A 9140-nucleotide genomic window follows, 5' to 3' on the forward strand; every position below is an offset into this window, starting at 1 on the left:
CCCAGCGCCCCTAGCACCATTTCCTCTGCACCATCAGCCTGGCCTCTCCTAGGACAGAGCCTCAGTTACCTCACAGCGCCTGCTGGCTCACTGCCTCTGTCCATGTGCTCACTTTCTTATTGAGTAGGATTTGACTTGTGAGAATTTGACTTGCTCCTCTAACCAGCTGGTCCATTCCCTTCCAAGGGTCAGCAGGAAGCTATGCTTTGGGCTCTAGCTCTACTCCCAGTTTTCCTGGCCCCTGGTAAGTATATCGCATAGAACCTTGTGAGATTTTGTATTTTTTGGAATGGAAGAAGTTGGGGGCACACCAAGGGATTCAAGCTACATCTTTCACATTATGTTTTTTTCTTCCCTTTGCAGCCAGTCCTCTATCCTTCAACTCAGCAGGGAGAAAGATGTCAGTAACCAAGAGGACTGGGTCTTTAGCTGAAATCACCTGTGACATTGTTGACCAAACCGTCAGCATCATCCACTGGTATAGACATCAAGAGGGAAAGGCCCCACACCGCCTTCTCTACTTTTCCTTCACTACTTCCAAAGCTGTGGTAGAGGCTGGAATCAGTTCAGAAAAATACCATATTTATGAAGGCTCAGGAAGGAGCTGTAATCTAGTTATCCGAAGCGTTCAACATAGTGATGCTGGTGTATATTACTGCGCTTCCTGGGACAGCCACAGTGACTCAGACTTCCCCTCGCCTGCACATAATTCTGCTTGCAGCTGCCAGCTTCAGCCCTGGTACCCAGGATGGGCCAGGCCCTGCCTCACTTCCTGCCCTGACATCACTGTGCTCAGAAGGAAGAGAAACCCTGAACTCAATGTCCAGGGTTCATATCCACTCTCTTCCCTCTCCCCCAACCAGCTGAGCTCTAAGACTTCCCTAAGGACTGAGCTCCATTCCCAAGGTCTAAGGCAACTAACCTGGCACAGAGTCCTTTCAGCTCCCCCAGGCCCGGGAGTCAGAGGAGTCTGCTCCCTGCACAGACACGGTCTCCTGGGCTGGGTCTAGCAGAGGAGACATGGGGAAAGCAATGTGGGGAGGCAGCTGTCCTGATACATTGAGCCAATCCTTATCCAGAGATGAGGCCCTGGAATGGGGCTTATTCATCTCTCAGGAGTAAGAGAAATGACAGGACAAAAACCTGGGACGTCACGGAGACCTCAAAGTGGGAACCTATGTGTTATCTTTTAGACAAACTGCTATTTCCCTCACCATAAGCAACCTTGGTATTTTTAATATAGTAAAAGTGTAGGAGAAAAGTGGTTGATGTGGACATGCCTATCATTGTCATCTCCTTAACCTTCTTGGAAAGTTCAGGCCACAGTCAGAACTGTTCGTTTTGAAGCAAAACTAAATGTTTCTGTCCATCCCCCTTTTTGACACACCCAAGTCATGCCCAGGAATTAGTCTTTCCTGATCATTTTTCTAAAAAATTAAAATTAAGGGGCTCTTTGGGTGAAGAATCAGATGATGAGTGCTCTTTAAATTTTATAGTATTCTTAGGAAAGGATTGTGGCTGCCATACTTGGCCAAGATTAAAGATGCAAAATTAACTCTGAAATATGGATAGCCCATGAGTACTTACCATGCTTATTGAACCAGTCAACTGTCTGTGAGAACTCTTGAACATTAACTGACATTCCAAACTCCTAGAACAGTGTTTCTCAAAGTGTGACCATGGAAGCACTGCAAAATACACTGCATCAGAAGTACCTGGAAGCCTTTGCATAAAAGTGCAGGTTTTGGGTAGCAGCACCACAAGGAATCAGAATTTGGGAAGGTACCCTTAAAATGTCAATTTTTCAATAATCTTAACAAATGATTTTTACTCAAATGATTTTCAAGAACTTATATGCTAGTAGTAACAGATATTGGCTTCTCTAAAATGCACCAGTCCCCAGTATGACTTATGAATGCCTTCTGGAAAAGTTCTCAGAGACTTTTCTCCCCCACTAACTCACCCACCCCCATTATCTGGCTGCCTGGCTGCTTCTCTGACAAATCATTCCATTTCTCCATGATGAGCCCAAAACCCAAAGTCAAATGTTTTATAGATGATTTATAAATCTTCTATCACCATAATAATTTTTCTCTCTTGATATATGACATGTACAATTAGCAGGACCAGGTGTAGTAGATAATGTGCAATATTAGGGCTCAGACTTGTGAACAGCGATAAATAGTCTGGTCTAGCTGGTAAAAGAGCAAAGCCCTCTGCATAGACTTGGAGTCACAGCAGGTGGGACTCTCTGTGAAGCAGCTATGCAAGAATGTGCAGTCTGTGGGTAACATTCTTTAATCCCCACTGTTTGCCAGTGACCTGGACTATGAAAATTGCAACAAGGGAACCCAGCCTTGCAGCAGCACAGTCACAGTGCAGCCCTTATCAGTGAGGTAAGTGACAATCAAAGCCCAGCATTGCCCTCCTCTGTGCAATCAGAGCATCTGCCTATCTTCAGGTCAAATTAATTGAGGACCAGGAGAAATCTAATCCCACCGCACTCCAGCCCCAATAAGTACAGTTACATTTTTAATTTATATGTTACAAGTTTAATTTTTGTTCTGGGGTTTTCATACATTTTAATCAATCTCCTTTTCTGGCCCCTAGGTTTGCTGGCTTAATTGAAATATACCACCATTCCACGATGATACAAGGACACTGAAAGCTTGCTTTCTGTGTCAAACTCTGGGATGTTGGGACTTCAGTATTGCCACTGAGGCAACCTCATATCGTGTGCATGTGTCCCTGACAAGATAAGCCCAGTTCCCTTTTAAAATCCAGCATTCTGATGAGACAGCAGAACATGAATCACTTTAGAGAAAGAGGCAAAAACAATAATTGAGACATCCTCTTATTTTATTAATAGTATTTTAAATGTAGCCCAAAAAAGTACACAGGCGGTGAATGACGAATTGTGTACATGTCACAAAGATCCACCTGCTTTTGCTATACTATTTCATTAGCAGTTGTCCTCTCATAAATTCAAGAAAACTGCATCTCTCAGTAAATAAAGCACAGGGTGCCAGGTAAGTTGGAATTCAAGGTACACATGAACTTTCTTTAGTGTAAGTAGGTTCCAGAGCTGCCCACCAAACTGTATTTTACTTTTCCTTCTAAATATGGCAGCCCTGTCTGAGGAGCCTTTTATAGGGATGAACAGAAATCCTCTACCTGATTTTACACCCCCTCACGGGCACAGACACACACACAGCCACTTACTTTTGAGGAGAATCAAAATAAGCCCAATATAACTGATCCAATTTTTATATTACTTAAGTGGGTCCACTGCTTATCAGATTTGCTGTTGGTTGCCTTCAAGTTTACTCACAGGTACAAAAAGCAAAGTGTTTCAGGGTAAGAATAAAGAAATTGCATCAAGGAAAAGACGTTAGTGGAAGCTTTAAAACTGCCGCTGAATTCCATGAAGCCAGGCTGACTCAGGACTGCTCACTGCACTGGGCACAGGCAGCTTTGTCTGCAGTGCCCCTCCCCAGCCTGCCCCCCTCTCTCCATCTGCCCCTGGTCTGGGTCCCCTGCCCTGGCTCCCCTGGAGGGGCTGCTCTCAGCTGCCACAGGAGGGGCTCATAAAGGGTTGGAGCAGAGGCAGAGCTCCTCCCCCAGGACCCCCAGCACCATTTCCTCTGCACCATCAGCCTGGCCTCTCCTAGGACAGAGCCTCAGTTAACCTCACAGCCCCTGCTGGCTCACTGCCTCTGTCCATGGGCTCACTTTCTTACTGAGTAGGATTTGACTTGTGAGTAGTATTCTGCTCCTCTAACCAGCTGGTCCATTTCATTTCAAGGGTCAGCAGGAAGCCATGCTGTGGGCTCTAGCTCTCCCCGTTTTCCTGGCTCCCAGTAAGTATATAGTACAGAAAACTCACTGGATTTTGTGTATTTTTTGGCAATGGGGGGGGGGGAAGCACAAGAAGTGATTCTAGTTACATATTTCTCATTAATTTTTGTTCTTCCCTTTGCAGCCAGTCAGCTATCCTTCAACTCAGCAGGGAGAAAGATGTCAGTAACCAAGAGGACTGGGTCTTTAGCTGAAATCACCTGTGACATTGTTGACCAAACCGTCAGCATCATCCACTGGTATAGACATCAAGAGGGAAAGGCCCCACACCGCCTTCTCTACTTTTCCTTCACTACTTCCAAAGCTGTGGTAGAGGCTGGAATCAGTTCAGAAAAATACCATATTTATGAAGGCTCAGGAAGGAGCTGTAATCTAGTTATCCGAAGCGTTCAACATAGTGATGCTGGTGTATATTACTGCGCTTCCTGGGACAGCCACAGTGACTCAGACTTCCCCTCGCCTGCACATAATTCTGCTTGCAGCTGCCAGCTTCAGCCCTGGTACCCAGGATGGGCCAGTCCCTGCCTCACTTTCTGCCCTGACGTCACTGTGCTCAGAAGGAAGAGAAGCCCTGAACTCAGTGTCCAGTTCCTCCCTCATATCCACTCTCTTTCCTCTCCCCCAACCAGCTGAGCTCCAAGACTTCCCTAAGGACTGAGCTCCATTCCTAAGGTCTAAAGGCAACTAAACTGGCACAGAGTCCTTTCAGCTCCCCCAGGCCCTGGAGCCAGTGGAGCCTGCTTCCTGCACAGACAAGGTCTCCTGGGTGGGGTCTAGCAGAGGAGACATGGGGAAAGCAATGTGGGGAGGCAGCTGTCCTGATACATTGAGCCAATCCTTATCCAGAGATGAGGCCTGGGAATGGGGCTTATTCGTCTCTCAGGAGTAAGAGAAATGATGGAATAAAAACGTGGGACTTCATGGAGACCTCAAACCAGGAACCAATGTGTTATCTGTTAGACAAACTGCTATTTCCCTCACCATAAGCAACCTTGGTATTTTTAACATCGTGAAAGTGTAGGAGAAAAGTGGTTGAAGTGGACATGCCAATCAATGTCATCTCCTTAACCTTCTCGGAAAGTTCAGGCCACAGTCAGAACTGTTCCGTTTGAAGCAAAGCTAAATGTTTCTGTCCATCCCCCTTTTTGACACACCCAAGTCATGCCCAGGAATTAGTCTTTCCTGATCATTTTTCTAAAAAATTAAAATTAAGGGGCTCTTTGGGTGAAGAATCAGATGATGAGTGCTCTTTAAATTTTATAGTATTCTTAGGAAAGGATTGTGGCTGCCATACTTGGCCAAGATTAAAGATGCAAAATTAACTCTGAAATATGGATAGCCCATGAGTACTTACCATGCTTATTGAACCAGTCAACTGTCTGTGAGAACTCTTGAACATTAACTGACATTCCAAACTCCTAGAACAGTGTTTCTCAAATTGTGACCATGGAAGCGCTGCAAAATACACTGCATCAGAAGTACCTGGAAGCCTTTGCATAAAAGTGCAGGTTTTGGGTAGCAGCAACACAAGGAATCAGAATTTGGGACAGGACCCTTAAAATGTCATTTTTTTCATAATGTTTACAATTGAGTTTTACTCAAATGATTTTCAAGAACTTATGTGCTAGCAGTGACACATAAAACAGTATCTGTCTCTGCAATGGCCCATCCCCATTCTGACTCCTGATGTCTTCTGGAAAGTTCTCAGGCCCTTCTCCCACCCACAGGCAGCCCTCCCTGCTGCTCTGACAGCTCATCACGTTTCTTGGTCATGCACCCAAAGCCAAAAACAAAACTTCAGCTCTTTCACATTCCTGTGAGCTCAGGCATGGAGCTGTGTCCTAAAAGAACCAGCTTTCTTTTGTTCCTTGTCCCAGGGACTGTGTTTAATCTCTCTTGAAACTTTAAAGAAGCCTGTTCCTTACCTTGAAGCGTCATCACATTCTCATCTACATCCACTAGTATTGCTAAGGTTTACTTCTGCATAGTTATTCTTTGATTTGCCTTGAAGTAATTTTTGTGTTTTGGGGTAAGGTAGGAAAGTTAATGTGGAGAGACAATTTCTTTTCAAATTATTGATTAATCTTTTATTACCTCCACTTTTTCACAGTCAACTTGTGAAAACTAATCTTCCATATTTCACATGCCCTCCCTGCTCTCTCTCCTCCAGTGTATGTGCCAGTGTCTCCAAGGATAAAAGTAGACGTGGACGTCACAACTTCCCATTTACAAAGGGGGACACAGCCCTGTTCCAGGAGCAAAAATCTTAATTACTATAAATTTAAAATAGTTCTTGATATTTGGTTCTCAAATATTTCTTCTTATTTTCCCCATCATTCTTTTCTAAATTATATTTATGAACCCCATTTATTTATTTATAAAATAATAAAACTTCATAAACATAAGTAATATCACACTGTGAACAAACACACCATTTTAAAAAACATACCCCCCCAAAAAATAATTAAAATATATGATTAAAGCAAGTACAACAGTTGTTCTGATGTGTTGTCTTGCATCCTATTTTGTGAACTCCAGCACTAATGCCAATACCAATAGTACATTTTGTTGCAGAAATTAATTCTCGCCTTTTACCCAGGCAAAGGAAGAACAAGAGGTACTTCAGGAATGCTGAGGTCAGGAGAAGCTTTATTACTCATGCATGCGGTGTCAGACCTGGGTAGCCCAGTAAGGTCTGAGCACTGGTCTAGAGATAAAGGGTTTCTTTTATACATTACCATCTTACATTGATAACATTGTCACTTAGCATAAAAATTGACAAAAGAGGGAAAGATGCAGATATTTGAGGATGGTCTGGGAGATCAATCAGCCTGGCTGACTGTCAGGACTTAAAATGTAAACTTGTTTAGATATGCTTATAAAAGAAGCAAACTTGTTATCTACACTTACTTTCCGTTATTTATTGCACCAGGCCTATGACTCTTTAGCAGGAAACAGGAAAGATTTTATTTGCTTAGCTATTCCCTTTCAATTTAACTTTAAATTCTTTCTATTTCATGATAATTCATACTCAAGTGTCTTTTTCAAACCAAATCACAATCTCTTTATAGCACATTTTTTGTATCATTCTCTGCATTATTTCTCCTCTTATGAGTGGACTTTTTATAATGTCTTTCATATATTTTTAAAGGAAGCATCCCGTGACTGAATTAATCTGGGCTTGCTCAACTTGACTTTTTTTTTAAAGAAACCATTTTTTTTTTCTTCCCCCAGGCTTCTTTTTTTTTTTTAATTTATTTATCTATTTATACAAGCACTGGTACACTCAGAAGTGAGGGAGGGTGAGAGAATTCACCAGAACCGGCGGGAGAGCAGAGCAGGCAGACTGACGAAGTACACTGCTGAGGGGAGCAGCGGGCGGCAGGAGAGGCCTGCGCGCCATGTGGGACCCTTGCCCAGTGGCCGGGGATCGAACTGGCACTGCAGAGGCCTCAGGCAGCCTCGCAACCCAGCGCTCAACCCCTGCACCACCGGGGAGGCCCTCAACTCGACTTTTTAAGGTGTTAAAGGAGCAATGTCAAGGAGTTAAACTTTTATCATCTGTTGATTGAGGTCACTGTCATGTGCCTCACAGAGTTTTATTATTTTCAAGAGACAAAAAATATGGTTAATGTTGGTGGAAGGGCGGGACCCTGTGTCTAATATGATAGGTGATTTGGATGTAATTGCTGAATCTGAGATAATGTTAGGGGGAAAGGATGTCCTAAAGCTAATTCCATACAGGCTTTGTGGACTCCACCCCCACTCCAGACCAAAGCCATCAGGACATTGGGAAAGACAAATCCCATCACCACCAAAGGGAAGGTGGCTGGAACCTGAGGGTGGGGTTAAGCAGCCAGGTTTGGTATAAAACCAGACACATGGGCTTTGGGGGGAGAGGGTTCCCTTTTTGGCTCCCCGCCAGCTCATAGTGCTTGGCCAGCTCTCGGAGTGCCTTTGGGTTTCCAGGTCGGCAGATCGGTAGGACGCATTAAAGACTTTATTTCCCTATTTTCTCCCTAGGTTGTACATTTTCTCATTTCCCTTTCCTTTGTAAATAATCCTTTTATTAACCTTTTGTGTGTGCCTGTAGTGGAGTATTAAGTCCCTTTTAAGTGCGAGGGTGAGGACCCACAGCCAGGCAACCCATTTTATATCGGGGCTGCTTGGTAACAATAACAGACTTGTTCTGGAAAGGCGCACAGGCTAGAAGGGAGGAGTTGGTGCCCCCATCCTGCTTGTAGTCCTGGGTCTCCAACAACTCACTTGTTTAACTGAAAAACAAAGTGGAATCTGAAGCAAACAACCCCCTCTTTCATATTTACGTGCCTAAGTCTCTGGGATTCCTTTACAAAGTGTTATTGTACATATGTCACCTGCAACATGTTTTTAAAAAGGAAGTCACTAATTCTAATAAACAGAATATGGTTGTCTAGCAAAAGATGGATTTTTTTTCTTAAGGTTTATTTGTTTATTTATACAAGCACTGGGTACAGTCAGAGGTACGGGAGGGTGAGAGAATTCACCAGAGCCAGAGTAGAGAGTAGAACAGCAGAGTGATGAAGTACACTGCTGAGGGGAGCAGCGGGCACAGCAGGAGACGTCTGCGCGCCATGTGGGATCCTCACCCGGCGGCTGGGGATCGAACCGGTGCTGCAAAGGCTTTGGGCAACTTCTCAACCCAGCGCTCAACTGCTGCGCCACCGGGGAGGCCCCCAAAAGATGAATTTTTAAGAAAAAATATTCAACACACAATGTTATAAAGATAAATGTTATAAGTTAAATAAAAAAGAAAGATATTTTATTTATTGTTCTTTCAAAATATATCAATAGCTTTCCTCCATTTGGAATCTTAGGTCTTATCCATTTCACTGGGATGGTCACATCCACTGTATTCCTTTTGGCTAAAATGAACAAGTCCAATTAGATTTGTTCTCAGATTCCTTTTTTTTTTAATATTTACTTATTTATACAAGAACTGGGGTACAGGTCCGAGGCACGAGAGGGTGAGAGAATTCACCAGAGACAGAGTTGGGAGCAGAACAGGCAGACGGACCAAAAACACTGCTGAGGGGAGCAGCAAGCAAGGCAGGAGAGATTTGCGGCGCCATGTGGGTTTCTCCCTGGCCTGCAGGGAATCGAACCCGTGCTACAAAGGCTGCAGACAGCTTCACTGTGTGGCGCTCAACCTGTTGCACTACCAGGGAGGCCCAGTTCTCAGATTCTTGATGGCCAGAGAGCACTGCACCAGATGAGATAAAGTACAGAGTCCCAGAGATTAA

This window comes from Talpa occidentalis, unplaced genomic scaffold, assembly GCF_014898055.3.
Source record: "Talpa occidentalis isolate TD23 unplaced genomic scaffold, MPIMG_talOcc4v2.1, whole genome shotgun sequence".
NCBI classification, from domain to species: domain Eukaryota; kingdom Metazoa; phylum Chordata; class Mammalia; order Eulipotyphla; family Talpidae; genus Talpa; species Talpa occidentalis.